A 16773-nucleotide genomic window follows, 5' to 3' on the forward strand; every position below is an offset into this window, starting at 1 on the left:
CCTGTAATCCCAGCACTTTGGGAGTCTGAGGCGGGCAGATCACGAGGTCAGAAGATCGAGACCATCCTGGCTAACATGGTGAAACCCCGTCTCTACTGAAAAATATGAAAAATTAGCCAGCGTGGTGGCGGGTGCCTGTAGTCCCAGCTACTTGGGAGGCTGAGGCAGGAGAATGGCATGAACCTGGGAGGCAGAGCTTGCTGTGAGCTGAGATCGTGCCACTGCACTCCAGTCTGGGTGACAGAGCAAGACTCTGTCTCAAAAAAAAATACCAATCTGAGGAAAGAGTCTTAGAGCTCAAAGACTGGTTTTCTGAACTAATTCAGTCAGATAAAAATAAAGAAAAAAGGATTTATGAAAAGAAAAAACCTCCAAGAAATATGGGATTACATAAAGAGACCAAATCTATGACTCACTGGCATCCCTTGAAGGCAGGGGAAGAAAACAAGCAGCTTGGAAAACATATTTGCAGATATCATCTATGAAAATTTCTCCAGCCTCGCTAGGGTGACCAACATTCAAATTCAGATGCAAAGAGCCCCTGCAAGATACTATACAAGATTACCATTCCCAAGATACATAATCATCAGATTCTCCAAAGTCAACGTGAAAGAAAAAATATTAAAGGCAGCTAGAGAGAAGAGGTAGTTTATTTACAAAGGGAAACCCATCAGGATAACTGCAGACCTTTCAGCATAAACACTACAGGCCAGTGGAGATTGGGAGCCTATATTCAGCATTCTAAAAGAAAAGAAACTTCACCCACGAATTTCATATCCATTCAAACTAAGTATTATAAGTGAATGACAAAAAAGATCCTTTTCAGACAAACAAATTCCAAGGGAATTTATTTCCACCAGACCTGCCTTATAAGAGGTATTTAAGGGAGCAATAAATATGGAAGTGAAAGACCAATACTGGTCCCCACAAAAACACACTTAAGTCATATAGGCCATGATGCTATAAAGCAACCACACAATCAAGTCTGTATAATCACCACCTAAAAACACGATGACAGGAGCAAATCTGCATATAACAATATTAATGTAAACAGGCAGAATTCCCCAATTAAAAGGCAGAGTGACAAGTTGGATAAAGAACTGCGAGCCAACTGTACGTTGTATTCAAGACACTCAGCTCACGTACAATGACATCCATAGGTTCAAAGTAAAGGGATGGAGAAAAATCTACCAAGCAAACAGAAAATATGCAAAAAGCAGGCATTACTATCCTGCTTTTGGACAAAACAGACTTTAAACAAACAATGATTAAAAGAGACAAGGAAAGGTATTACCTAATGATAAAGGATTCAATTCAACAAGAAGATCTAATTGTCATCCTAAATATACATACCCAACACAAGAACACCCAGGTTCATAAAGCAGGTTCTTAGAAACCTATGAAGAGGCTTTGAAAACCACACACACACACACACACACACACACACACATAAATATAGTGAGAGACAACACCCCACTGACAATATTAGACAGATCATAAAGGTAGAAAACTAGCAAAGATATTTGGTACCTGAACTCAACTAGACTAAACAGACCTAACTGATATCTACAGAACTTTCCACCCAACACGATATACATTCTTCTAATTTGCACATGGCAGATACTCTAAAATCAATCACATATTTGGGCATAAAACAATCTTCAGCAAATTCAAAACAACTGAAATCATACCAAACATACTCTTGGACCACGGCAAAATAAAAATAGAAGTCCATATTAAGAAAATCACTCAAAACTATAAAATTACATGGAAATTAAACAACATTCTCCTGAATGACTTTTGGGTAAACAATGAAATTAAGGCAAAAATCAAAAAATTATTTTGAACTAATGAGAACAAAGACACAACTTACCAGAATCTCAGGAACACTAAAGCAGAGTTAAGAGAGGAGTTTATAGCACTAAACACTCATATTGAAAAGTTACAAAAATCTCAAATTAACAGCCTATCAACACATCTAGAGGAACTAGAGCAACAAGAGCTAACTAACCCCAAAGGTAGCAGAAGACAAGAATAACAAAAAGCAGAGCTAAGCTAAAGAAAACTGAGACACAAAAAGCCATACAAAAGATAAATGAATTCACGAGTTAATTATTTGAAAGAATAAATAAGATAGATAGCTCACCAGCTAAAATAGTAAAGAAAAAAAAGAGAGAAGATTCAAATATATATAATCAAAAATGACAAAGGGACATTACCAACAACCCCACAGAAATACAAAAAACCCAGAGAGACAACACCTTTCAAAACTAGAAAACCTACAAGAAATTGATAAATTCCTGGAAACATACAATCTCCTAAGATTGAACCTGGAAGAAACTGAATCCTTGAGTAGACCAATAATGAGTTCTGAAACTGAATTCATAATAAAAAGCCTACCAACCAGAAAAAGCCCATGAACACATATGGACTCACAGTCAAATTCTACCAGATGTATAGGAAAGAGCTGACACCATTTCTAATGAAACTATTGCAAAAAATTGAGGAGCAGAGACCCCTCTCCAACTTATTTATGAAGCCAGCATCATCTTGATACCAAAACATGGCAGAGACACAACGAATAAAGAAAACTTCAGACCAAAAACCTTGATGAATATACATGCAAAAGTACTCCACAAAATACTAACAAACTGAGTCCAGCAGCAATTCGAAAAGCTGATCTACCACAATCAAGTAGGCTTTATCTCTTAGAGGCAAGATTGGTTCAACATACACAAATTAATAAATGTGATCCATTTCATAAACAGAACTGAAACAAAAGCCACATGATTGTTTCACTACATGCATAAAATGATTTTGATAAAATTCAATATCCTTTCATATTAAAACCTTTAACAAACTAGACTTTGAAGAAACATACCTCAAAATAATGAGAGCAGTCTGTGACATACCCACAGCTAACATCATACTGCATAGTAAAAAGCTGGAAGCATTCCCTTTGAGAACTGAAAGAAGTCAAGGATGGCTTCTTTCTTTTAAGTTCTTTGAGAATTGCTACACTGCTTTCCACAATGGCTGAGCTAATTTACATTCCTACCAGTAGTGTATAAGCATTCCCGTTTTTCCACAACCTCACCAGCATCTGTTATTTTTGGACTTCTTAACATAGCCATTCTGCCTGGGGTGAGGTGGCATCTCATTGTGCTTTTAATTCACATTTCTCTAATAGTTAGTGATAGCAATCCTATTATTGGATATATATTCAAAGGAATATAAATCATTCTACTATAAAGACACATGCAGGCATACATTCATTCTAGCCACATTCACAATAGCAAAAACATGGAATCAACCTAAATGCCCAGCAATGGTAGAGTGAATAGAGAAAAGATGGTATATATATATATATATATATATATATATATATATATATATATATATGCATATATGCTGTAGAATACTATGCAGCCATGAAAAAGGATGAGATCATGTCCTTTGCAGTGACATGGATGGAGCTGGAGGCCATTATCCTAAACAACCTAACACAGGAACAGAAAACCAAATACCACATGTTGTCACTTCTAAGTGGGAGCTAAACATTGAGAAGGCATAAACATAACTATTCCTATTCAACATAGTAGTGGGAGTCCTAGTCAGGGCAGTCAGAAAAGAGAAAGGAGTAAATGGCATCCAAATAGAAAGAGAGGAAGTCAAACTATCTCTGTTTGCAGATAATATCATTCTCTACCTAGAAAAACGATGGTCTCTGCACAAAAGCTCCAAATCTGACAAACAACTTCAGTAATGTTCCAGGATAAAAAATCAGTGTACAAAAAGAAGTAGCATTTCTGTACACCAACAATATCCAAACTGAGAGCCAAATCAAGAACACAATCCCATTCACAATAGCTACAAAATGAATAAAATACCTAAAAATACAGCTAACCAGTGAAGTGAAAGATCTCTACAAGAATTACAAAATGCCGCTCAAATAAATCAGAGATGACACAAACAAATGGAAAACATTCCATGCTAATGAGTAGAAAATATCAATACTGTTAAAATGGCCATATTGCCCAATGCAATTTACAGATTTAATGCCATTTCTATCAAACTATCAATGACATTCTTCAGAGAATTAGAAAAAAATTGAATTTATATGGAATCAAAAAAGAGCCTAAATAGCCAAGGCAATCCTGAGGAAAAAACGTAAATAAATCTGTAACCATTGTGTTACACAACTTCAAAATATACTGCAAGCCTACAGTAACCAAAACAGCATGATACTGGTACCAAAACAGAAACAGACTAATGGAACAGGATAGCCCAGAAATAATGCTGCATATCTATAACCATCTGATCTTCAACAAAGTTGACATAAATAAGCACTGGGGAAGGGAATTCCTATTCAATAAATAACTGACTAGCCATATGCAGAAGATTGAAACTGGACCCACTCATTACACCATATACAAAAATCAATTAAGGTAGATTAAAATTTTAAATATAAACTAAATCTAAAATTTAAATTTCCAAAAATCCTGGAAGATAACCTAGGAAATGCCATTCTGGACATAGGAGCCGGCAAAGACTTCATGACAAAGACACCAAAATTAATTGTAAGAAAAACAAAAATTGATGAATGATATCTAATTAAAGAGGTCTGCACAACAAAAGAAACTACCAACAGAGTAAACAGACAACCTAGGGAGGCCAAGGTGGATGGATCACGAGGTCAGGAGATCCAGACCATCCTGTCTAACATGGTGAAACCCCGTCTGTACTAAAAAAATACAAAAAATTAGCCGGGCGTGGTGGCAGGCGCCTGTAGTCCCAGCTACTCGGGAGTCTGAGGCAGGAGAATGTCATGAACCCGGGAGGCGGAGCTTGTGGTGAGCAGAGATGCACCACTGCACTCCAGCCTGGGTGACAGAGCAAGACTCCGTCTCAAACAAAAACAAAAACAAAAACAAAAAAACAGACAACCTACAGAATGGGAGAAAATATTTGCAAACTATGCATCTGACAAAGGTCTAATATCCAAAATCTATAAGGATCTTCAACAAATTTACAAGCAAAAAACAAATAACCCGATTAAAAAGTGGGAAAAGAACATGAACAGACACTTTTCAAAAGAAGACATACATGCAGCCAAGAAGCATATGAAAAAGTCCTCAATATCACTAGCCATTAGAGAAATGCAAATTAAAGCCACAATGAGATGCCACCTCACCTCAATCAGAATGGCTACATTAAAAAGTCCAAAAATAACAGATGCTGATGAGGTTGTGGAAAAACGGGAATGCTTATATACTACTGGTAGGAATGTAAATTAGCTCAGCCATTGTGGAAAGCAGTGTAGCAATTCTCAAAGAACTTAAAACAGAGTTACCATTAGCCTCAGCAATCCTATTATTGGATATATCTTCAAAGGAATATAAATCATTCTACTATAAAGTCACATGCAGGCATACATTAATTCTAGCAACATTCACAATAGTAAAAACATGGAATCAATCTAAATGTCCAGCAATGGTAGAGTGAATAAAGAAAAGATGGTACATATATACTATAGAATACTATGTAGCCATAAAAAAGAATGAGATCACGTCCTATGCAGTGGCATGAATGGAGCTGGAGGCCATTATCCTAAACAACCTAACACCGGAACAGAAAACCAAATACCACATGTTCTCACTTGTAAGTGGGAGCTAAACGTTGAGAACGCATAAACACAACGAAGGACCTACTTGAGGGTACAAGGTGAGAGGAGGGAGAGGATCAAAAAACTACCTGTTAGGTACTATGTTTATTACCTGAGTGACGAAATAATCTGTACACAAAATCCCTATGACATTCAGTTTACCAATATAACAAACTTGCACATGTACAACTGAACCTATAATAAAAGTTAAAAAAATAAAAATAAATTAAAAATGCATTGAATACAGCAGGATCAGCCATGTACCTTGGAAAGGTTTACCCAAGTGTACATTGGGTAGGTAGAATAGCAGATATTTGTGCTCTTACGTTCTATGGTTCACTAAGTAATTTGTAGTATAAGAGATAATTTTCTCTTTCTTAATGATAAAGTTACCATAGTACCAAAGTAACTTAGCTTCAGCCTTCTTCTAAAATAGGCATATTCAACCTCAGCAACTGGGCCAAACAAATTTTTGTTGAGGGAAATGTTCTTTGTGTTTTAGGATATTTAGAAGCACTTCTGGCCTCTGGCCAATAGCTGCCTAACACTCCTCCCTCTTTTCTATAGTTACAATTAAAAAATATGTCTAGATGTTGTCAAATCTTCCTTGGGGGGCAAAAGTGTCACCTCTTCAGAACTACCAGTTAGTAGATATGGTAAAAAGAGCCAGGTTGCTTTTTAATTTTATTGCATATTGACAAATTATAATTGTATATAATTATGGGATACAAAGTGCAGGAGGCTGAATGAAATAGGAGGATCACCTGAGTCTGGGAGTTCGAGGCTGCAGTGAGCTATGATCGCACAGTGCACTCTAGCCTGGATGACAGAGTGAGACCCTGTCTCAGAAAAAAAAAAAAAAAAGGATAAAAAAGGAATCATAGCGATAATATGATGCAGGTACGCAATGTGGAACGATTAAATCAAGTTAATTAACATATCCATCATCCATCGTCTCAAATACTTATTTGTGTGTTTGTGTGTGCAATGAAATTTATAAGCATGTTTCTGCTTTGTTTGGTTTGATTGTTTTTGTTACTCTAGTCTTTCTTTTGTTCTTGATTCTATAATGTAACACAGACATTCCCCAATCTGTGATGCTTTTACTTAACAACTTTTCAAGTTTCCAATGGGATTATCAGCAGGTAACTCTATCGAAAGTTGAGAAGTAATTGTACTTATTATAGTTTGACTTAGGGTTTTTTGACTTACAGTATTTTTGACTTATGTGGGCTCATCAGGACATAACCCCACCATAAGTTGAGGAGCATCTGTGTATTATCTGAACTCAAAGCAGATACTCTTTTGTAAAATAGTAATAGCAATTTGACACTTCATCTCTACCTGCATTACCTCTAACAATGATAGTGAAACGGGAGAGTTTCCTGATTCCTCTTGCAGGACGTGCAGCAGGGATGTGGCTCTCCTGTTTGGTCACCCTGCTGCTCAAACCCCTTGTGGGAGGGGACGCATGCAGACAGGCAGGTGCACAGTCTGGCGGAGTGCTTTGGGCTCCAGCTCTGTTGTAGTGTCTAGGGGTGGGTGCCTGCAACCCCAGTGTTACAAAGCTCCTTCAGCTTTGCCATCCACACAGATGGCTTGAGTGCTAATCAGCTCAATGGATCCTCTGTCTTTTTGCAAGGGCAGAGGGCCAGTGTGACAGCTTTCTGTATCCCGAGATCTCGTCCAGCGTCCCGAAAAAATTGGGTCACACATAGATTCAAGGATGAACGTGCGGTTTTATTGAGTGGTGGAGGTGGCTTTCAGCGGGATAGACAGGGAACTGGAAGTGGGGGTGGAGTGAGTAGGTGATCCTCCCCTGGAGTTGGGCCGTCCAGTAGCCGGACTCCTCTCTGACCACCCCCAGCCATACTCCTTTCGGTGTTCAAATGTTCCTCTTCTCCCCCCTTTATCTGCTACATCATTCCACTATCTGTCTGCTGGTCTGCTGGCTTGCTGGTCTGCTCTGGAGCTTGGAATTCAGGGTTTATATGGGTTCAGGGTAAGGGGTGTGGTGGGTTGAAAGGCAACTTTTTGGGTGTGAAAACAGGAATGCCTGTTCTCATTTAGGGTCACTAGTATCCAGGCTCGAGGATGGGGCCTTTGCCGGAGAACTGCCCTCTTCTACCCAGTATTTCCCTGTCTCCTGTCCATATCAATAGAGACAGTAGAAATGATGTATACAAAGCCTACAGTATGTCCTTAATAAAGACTAGCTATAGTCATTCTTTTTCATAAACAAAGACTAAGTAAACAAAAGTATTATTTATCTTCTTCTTCATTTGTGCTGAAATTTTTGAGGTATTTAGTTATTTCTTTCTATTTTTTATCTTTCCTTAACTTTTAATTTGAAATAAATATAGATCAAGAAGTTGCAAAAATAATGCAGAGAAGTCTCCTGTCCTCTTTATCCCATTTACTCTATAGGTAACATGTAACTCTAGTACAATATCGAAACTAGGAAATTGACATTGGTACAACCTACATACAGTACTTATTTCGATTTTGCCAGTTTTTATATGAATTTATTTGTGTATGTGTGTATATAATTCTTTTTTAAAAAATTTTTTCTTATACTTTAAGTTCTGGGAGGCCTTCTTTTGACTGTTGAGTTCTCCACAGTCTGGTTATAGATTGCGACCTCCTATGGAAAAGAACCACGATTATTTAAAATCTTTTCCACACAGATCTATATAGCATCATACATACCTAGGCCTCTGTAACATCAGCTACATTGATAGCAAGGGATGTCAGTCTGCTTTTCATCTCTTTTCAATAACATCCACCACAATATGCGTGATACATTGTTCCTTTTTATAACCATTTTTTATACTAAAATAGAATTCTGTAGATTCAAAGCAATATAGAAATCCCAAGTCTCACACAAAAAATGTAATTGGGGCCCAACTGTGTCTCTCCTTAGGTCTAACTCTGAGTCAAGACTGGGAATTATTGTTATATGCTTATGAAGTATTCAGCATCCTTTGCTCAAAGTAATTATTGGTTTCTTCATTTATAGCTAAAGTTGATATAGGGAACACACTCGACAAAAAAAAAAAAAAAAAAAAAAATACACACAAGAGTCAGGATTTCTCCAGGGAATCTTGAAAGTATCTGCACTGCCAAGTTCCAAAGAGGCTCTATCGTGATTATCTTACACTGACAATACCAAAGACACTGGCAATACGAAAGACACTGACTGCAATCTTCCAGGTACTAGAGAAAGTTTTCTAGCCATGTTTCAAAAGGGTTTATAGTCAGTCATTGAAATCCATTTTCTCCCACACAGGTATGCATTGAATTCTATCTCTATCCGTCCAAGAACTTTGTTTAAATAATTTTGCTTAAGAGGAATGAAATGTCCTTTTCTGTCAAGGTAGGAAATGTTTGCGCACTGATTTTATTCACGGCTAACAGAGTACCTAATGCAAGAGAGCTTCCTTGCTAGGCAACTTCCTCTGAGAGAGAGAGAGGGAGAGAGAGAGAGAGAGAAAGACAGTGTGTGTGTTGTTTCTGCACAGATTATCGGCCAGCGTTGCAGCATGGAGAATTGCAATGTGCTGACATCCGGGCAGGTGCTTTCATGACCTTTCCAGTGCAACACAGATTCCTTATATAGTGACAATTGCATTCTGGCAGCAGTTAAATCTAGATTCAGTGATGCAATAAGAGACAGTTCACCAGTCATTTATGAATTTTACATACAAACTCATGCACGAGAATAGTTCCAAGTGAGGAGAAAAGGAAAGTGGTTATTTTTATTTAGAGCATTTCTCTGTCTGTCTAAAAGAATCTATTAAAAGAAAATAAAATCATGTTTGCTTGGCTATTGACCATTCTCCTCCTTTTATAACAAATAGATTTAGTGTTCGACCTTAAGATATTTCTAGCAAGCATTCACCTTAGCAAACTTTTGAGTGACTCAAAAGAGAATCTTTAACAACTTGTAACATTTCTTTGTGTAGAGCATTTTTAAAACCTTCATTGAATCAGTAATTTAGAAAAAGACAACCTATGGTAATATAAACAGCTTTAGTGGAGCACAGATAAAATGAATCCCTCAAAAATAGGTTGCCACATAAATACAGACCTAGTTAAATTTGAATTACAGGTAACAAAAGATTTCAATTTTTAGTATAAAGATGCCCCATATATTGAATGGAAAACAGCTATATTAAAAATCTTTTTAATCTTAAATTCAAATTTAACTACATATCTTGTATGTTCTGTTTGCTAAATTTGTCACTTGCGTTCAATGGAACACAAGTGACAGATATATATTTCAAAATGTTGCTAGCATAATGTCAGTGTCGCTATATTCAAACATCTGAAATTATTTTCCTATTTTTTTCCAGCTCCATTATATACAATATTTAAAACAAATAAAAAGAGATGCTTCACTCAGCAGGCAGTCACCTTGTGAAATTCACTGTCACCATAGGTCACTGGGCTGAATAATTTTATGACCAATAATAACATTTGTCTGAACGCATGCTGAGAAAAGGTAATCAAATCTCACACTTTAGGGAGTAAGTTGCTCATTGCAGAAATTGGGAGAGAATGACTTCCTGCACAATTGGTTAGGGGTATTATAAGGGTTATGGTCATTGTCAAAGAGGCTGTTTGCCTCCATGGATCAGTACAGAGGCTGACAATCAATGCATGTGGTCCTAAAAGTGGATGCAAAATTCACTAATAGTAAGGAGGATGATCATGATGATTAAAATAATCATGCACAGCCTTAATTAAAAGAGGCATGTATCTATGGGCGGAAATGGTTAATTTTAGATTATTTTATTTGATACAATAGAAATAAATATATTAATTTATGAAGCCTGTTTTTCCCGTCTGGGCCAGGATTACAGGAGGTAGAAATAGTGGGGACAGTTCAGCAGCCCTCTTCTGCACAGGACTGCTGCCTTTCTTTACAGCCACATTGTATACAAAAGTTATCTCAGTTTTACAGAATGAAATGGAAAAATATTAGAATCCAATTTTAAGTCATATAAAGGAAGTGATTTCACAAAATTATCAGAAAGGAAAGCTTGCCTATTCTTTTCAGCTATCAAACACCTCCTTTTACTCTTTCTTATGAATCTAGACTTGCCATGCTTTCTCGCTCTCTCTCTCGTTGTTTTGCAATGGATAAATGCTATGATAAATGAATTCATTGCAAAGTGACATCAGCTCCATTGAGTAAACTTTCATAAGAGAAGTCCTAGGGAAAGGGGAAAACAGGGAAGAGACAACCATTTAGCCAAAGCAATGAACGCCTAATGGTAGAATTTCCAGAGATGCAGGGGAAAATCCTTAGTGTCTTTCAAATCATTTCATATATGACTGCTTAGTTCACTTACTTTTAAGGCTACTACCACATTCTGAGCCCTTCAACTGTTGCTCCAGGGTTTGATTATGGTGCTTAAATCTGAAAACTGATGTAAGTTGTGAAAATAAAAATACAGTAGAAGGATGGGGAGATGTCCTACCTACTTCTGTAATTCTGAGAGGTCATAACTAAGCCAAATTAAGCAAAAACAAATTGCTGACTTTTGATTTTTATTTTTGTTACCAATTAACATTTATCATTGAATTGTAACTCAGTATCAGTACATCATTTGTATTGCAGGATGGTTCTCAGAGTCAATCATTGAGTTTAAGGAGGAATGATCTTTAAGGAAAATTGCAATTAGTAGAATTAAAATACACTTTCTTCAAACTCCCAGAAATGAACATAGTCCATAACAAAAACTTGAAGAAAAAAAAAACATACATTTAAATGAATAGAATGATCACCTCTAGACACAATTAAGCAATTATTAATTCCATCAAAATAATACTTACTATAAACCCTTTACTCTGAAATACATCTAGTTACTTATATATTAACTACTTTAGTTACCAGAAACACACTCAAATGAAAACAGTTTGTGTAGCTAAAATCTGAGATAAAACAGATAATCAAGGAAGAAGTTCATTATAAAGAAGTAAATAATTTATTATTTCTGAGATGAAACTTGACGTTTAAAACTGGGGACATATTTGATACAATCAAAGAAATTGAAGCAACAGTTAAATATCTCAATGAGTTGTTTTGCATTATTTGTTGTTGAGACAAAGATAAATATTTGGAATAAAAATGAAAAGTTTACTATTAAATTTTATGAGTACTGTACCAAACTATAGGATGTTCAAATGCAAGTTGATAATAGTAATATTTTTAGCAAAGATGACTGATCTGATTTTTTGTTCATGTTTCAGTGTTACACTTACAATGCCTGAATCCAATATGTCCACTGAATCTCTCAATGTAGTTTCTCTCTCAGCCATTGAATCAATTACCCCTATATATCTAATTTGTCAATACCTTAAATCTGGAGTACAAATTTTATACTGATGGATTTCCATGGAAGTAAGTATCACTTTTATACAGTGGAGTTGTTTCTTATCTTTCTTCTTTTAAAAAAAATCATTTTGAAACAACCCAGATGTTTGGAATCATGTACTCAAATGCTTAATTAGTTTTCTGTTTTAGGAAAAAAAGTAGATTCTTTCTGGAACTGTCTCTTCATGGTAACAATCAATACTGAATTAGAAAATAATGAGTAAATAAGCCGGTATTTAAAAAAAACAAGTTTTATTTTCATCAGGTTAAGGACAATGGATTCCTTTTGAAGTATATGTTTCTGTCTAAAAGTTGCTATGTTTACATTAAGTAAATGCACAGACACTGCAACATATTTTAAACGTATATCAGATTACATCAAACAGCTTCATCTCAAAACCTTTTTCTTTTTTTGGTTTTCTTTTCATTCCCCTTTAGAGTATAGTTGGCAAAATTCTTTCATCTTGGTGAAAAATTGGAGGCAACTTGGATTTTGCTTTCAAAGGCTGCATAATTTTTCACTGAAGTAAACAAGCCTAATTTTGGAAGCATATATTGTGATCATTAAAGTGCTCCATTTGTAACTATAATATAAAATATCTACAGAGAGTAGATTTTGTTTAGTGTCTACAAGTACTTCATTTTATAGATATTTCCCAACCAACACACACAAACATACTTCAACCTTATGGCTGGCAGCAGTATATTGCCATCTGTGTGTTTGTATTTTAAGCAGAACATACTATGAAAATGTAGTAAAAATATACAACAGAAAAGAAAACTGAAGCCAGTTTTAAGTAGACTACTTCTTGGCTTGAAATAGTTATCATGCCAAACATTATCATCTGTGCTCTTCTAAAATAGTACTGTTAAATAAATATAAATGAATATCCACATTTTAGAAAGAGCAAATAGAAATGAACCAAATGGCTGAAAATGTTTGTTTCCTTAGGAAAAGGTCATCTTTAACAAATACAGTAATATACAGTCCCTCATATTTTCTTCTTTCCTTTAGATTATTTTAATTATGGCTACTATCTGTGTGTAATTTAAAAAATCTTTATTGGGTGTATATAAGTATTATTCTGCACTTTGTAATTATGTTCACTATTCATAGATTCTCTACCATTATCTCTAAGATTAAGTTCCAGAAACTAGTATATTTTTGCTGCTTCAAACCAAGAATGAGAATATTTAATACTAGTAACTCAATTGGTATAAGATATTTTCTATATTTTCTTGAAGATCATCTTGTCAATAGCCAATACCAAATTTCTGGATAGAAATGGAAATATTTAGTAAATTGCGTACACATTTTTCTATCTTTTATATATCTAGGTCATTAGACTAATCACAAAATGTGACTGAAGTTTTCATTTTTTCTGGATATCTAATGCATTAAAATTCTCAGTTCAGATTTTTTATGGCACATTTGAGAAAAATGATTTTTTAAAATTCAACCTGTATTTATTCTGTGTGTAATATAATGTTTCCTAATAATAGCTACATCTAACTTCATATGTTTTTATTAATTCATAAAATCAACCATCAAAAGATGGCCATAAGTAGCACCCACATTTCAAAAAACAAAAATCAATCTAATGTCTACAGTGCTTTTAGAACACGGTAAAATTTGTAACATACACCAAAGAACAACCAGTGACCCACAAATGAAATACAATTAACCCCTGTTGTGTTGGTTTCAAATGCAACAAACAATCAAACAAAATGCACATGAAAAATCAGATTTACAAGATGGAATAGCAGCAACTGGAATTTACCTCCCACTTGAAACAACTAAAAAATGCAAAAATATGAAACAGTTTTGACTAAACTGTAATTTAGTTTAGTCAAAACTAAAAGACAGTAATTCCTGAGAAAGAGCAAACAAACTAATTGAGTCCTGTGATTACCCCAGGTTAGCATCTTAAAAGAATTTCCTTGCTAAGCAGCAGGGAAGGAGAACCCAGGTGGAAACAGTAGACTGAATGAATTAAGAAAGCAGAGTTGAAATTTGGGGAGAAAAAGGTGGCTTGAGTTTGCAGAGAATCAGAGAGAAGAGCACTGTACAAACATGTAAATGTGGCTGCAGTGGGTTCCCCTTGAGTTTTCAACTGAGTACTATTGAGTACACATTGTGTAACTAAACTGCCAAAGGCCAAGACACAATCTGAAAGGATTAGAGGAAACAGTTCCCAGCAATTACATAAAATTAGGAGTAGTGTCTTTTCCTACCAGCGGATTGGGAAATGATTCGCTAGGCATTGAAGACAGTACTCCAAAACATTTTGTCTCAGTAGTAGGGAATAATTAGCCTTAGAGTAAGCACTGCTCTAGTCTTATTAAACAAAGTTTAAAAGCAAGACCCAAAGTGAGCAACCTCATTTTAAGTAACTTAACTATGACCCAGAACAATGCTAAAGAATATTGACAGAAACACAAAAATATTGAAGCATACAAAAATATCCATCATCTAAGAAGGTAAAATTTGCAACATATTTGTTAATATAACTTATGGTCAAATATTGCCAAACATGTAAAGAAGTAGGAAAATACAAACCATAATGAGGAAACAAATCAGTCAGTCATAATCAACTTAGAACTGACACAGATGATAGAATTAATAGACAAGGGTATTAAAACAGTCATTATGAACTCCATATGTCCAAAAAATTAAGAATGGAAAATTTAAAAAGATAGAAGTCAAACTTCTAGAGAGAAAAACTGCAATGTCTAAATACACTGGTCAAGAATGATGCCAGATTAGACACGGCAAAATAAAAGGATATGAAATTGAAGACTTAACAATAGACATTATCCAAACTAAAACACAGAAAAAAAGTAACAAAAACAGTGAAAAATGCATCAGTGAGCTGTAAGACAACTTTAGGCAGACTACTATTCAGTAATTGGGATATTAAGCAGGGAGGAAGTATGAAAAAATATTTTTGAAAAATTATTTTTCAATTGCCGAAAAAATAAACATAGGGATCCCAGAATCTCTACAAAACCCCGTCACAAGAAGCATGAAAAAACAAACAGAAGAGGAAATGCTAAAAGTAGGTAGAGAACAAAAATACATGTTATGCAAAGAGGAAAAAAGATAAGGATGGCAGTAGATATCTCATCAGAAGCAATGTAAACAAGAAAAGAGTAAGCAGTAACGCAAGGGAAAATCTGAAAATCCCTAAATATGTAGAAACAAACAAACAAAAAAAACACTTTAAAATAGCAAATTGGTAAAAGATAAAATTTTTTAAAATTAGAGAGTATTTTTAGCTAAATGGTAATGAAAAATTCACCAAAATTGTGGAATGTTACTAAAGTAGTCTGTAGGTGGACATTTATAGTTTCAAAAGCTTATATTAGAAAAGACAAAAAAAAAAAACTCAACGATCTCAGTTTTCCACATTAAGAAACAGACAGACAAAAAAAAGCAAAATAAATTTGAAATACAAAAGAGAAAATAAAGCTCAGAACACAAATCAATGAAATAGAAAAAAGAAAAATGGGGAAAAAATCAATGAAATGAAAGCTGTTTGGTGGGGAAATCAATTAAATTGATAAATTTAGAGTCAGATTAACCTTCAAAAAAAGAGAAAATACACAAATTACCAGCATAAGAATTGAGAGATTCTTATATTGAGAGAGGTGACACAGCTATTAAAATAAAGATAACAAAATATTGACAACATTCTGTAAATGCATATGAATAGGACAAATCTTTGAAAGACACAAACTACTAAAACTCATTCAAGAAGAAATACATTACCTGAGTAGTCCTTTAATTATTAAAGAATGTAAATGTATGGTTAAAACACCTTTCCACAAAGAAAACATCATGTCCACCAGGCTTCACTTGAAATTCTACCAAATATTTTTAAAAAGAAATATAAATTCTACCCTAACTACCCTCATACATTGCTGGTGGGAATGTAAAATGATATAACCACTGTGGAAAACAGTTTGAGTCATTTTTTGAGAATTACTATATGATCCAAACATTCTACTCACAGCCATTCCAATATATTTCTCTTTATTCAAGGGAAATTAAGGCAAATATTCACACCAAAACTGGTACCCAAATGTTCACAGTGGCTTTATTCGCAACGGCCCCACACTGGAAACAACCTAAGCTTTCATCTATATGTGAATGGGATAAACAAGTTGTATTTATCTGTCAGTAGAATACTATTTGGCAATAAAACGAGCTATTGAAATATTAGCATACATGGATAAATCTCAAAATAATCATACAAAATATATCAGAAAGAAAACAGTACATAGTGTTTGATTCTGTTTATATAAAGATCTAGAAGATGCAAACTAAGTTATTTTGACAGACAGCCTAGCAGTGAATGCCTGGGGAATGGGCACATGGTAGGGGTGGATATGGGTAGAAGGGAGGGATTGCAAGGGGTCAATAGAAAATTTGGGGGAATTATGGATATGTTTATCCATCTTGACGGATGTGATATATTCACAATTGTATGCTTATATTAAAACAAGTTTTACACTTTAATGCACTATAATATAAGCATTTTAACATCAATTATACCTGTTAAATATATACAGATGTTAAAAAAGAAAAAAATCAGATTTACATGAAAAGAGCTTATGAGTATCCTCATGCGTCTATCCTTAAACCAGATCCTTAGACTCAAATTCAGCATGGTATTAATTTATTCAAATATTCTTTACCTAAACATGATTATCGGTTTCTAAG

General features: G+C 34.8%; 1 long non-coding RNA gene across 1 annotated transcript in view; it reads left to right on the forward strand.

Moving 5' to 3' along the window:
• The window catches only part of LOC129526112 (uncharacterized), a 31591-nt gene extending 19541 nt beyond the window's left edge, over positions 1 to 12050 (forward strand). The window contains exons 3-6 of the long non-coding RNA XR_008670720.1: positions 8685 to 8878; positions 8955 to 9041; positions 10021 to 10169; positions 11924 to 12050. This is a non-coding gene — a long non-coding RNA (uncharacterized lncRNA). The remainder of the gene's footprint in view (positions 1 to 8684; positions 8879 to 8954; positions 9042 to 10020; positions 10170 to 11923) is intronic.
• The last annotated feature ends 4723 nt before the right edge of the window (positions 12051 to 16773 follow it).

The sequence above is a fragment of the Gorilla gorilla genome, chromosome 14, assembly GCF_029281585.2.
Source record: "Gorilla gorilla gorilla isolate KB3781 chromosome 14, NHGRI_mGorGor1-v2.1_pri, whole genome shotgun sequence".
NCBI classification, from domain to species: domain Eukaryota; kingdom Metazoa; phylum Chordata; class Mammalia; order Primates; family Hominidae; genus Gorilla; species Gorilla gorilla.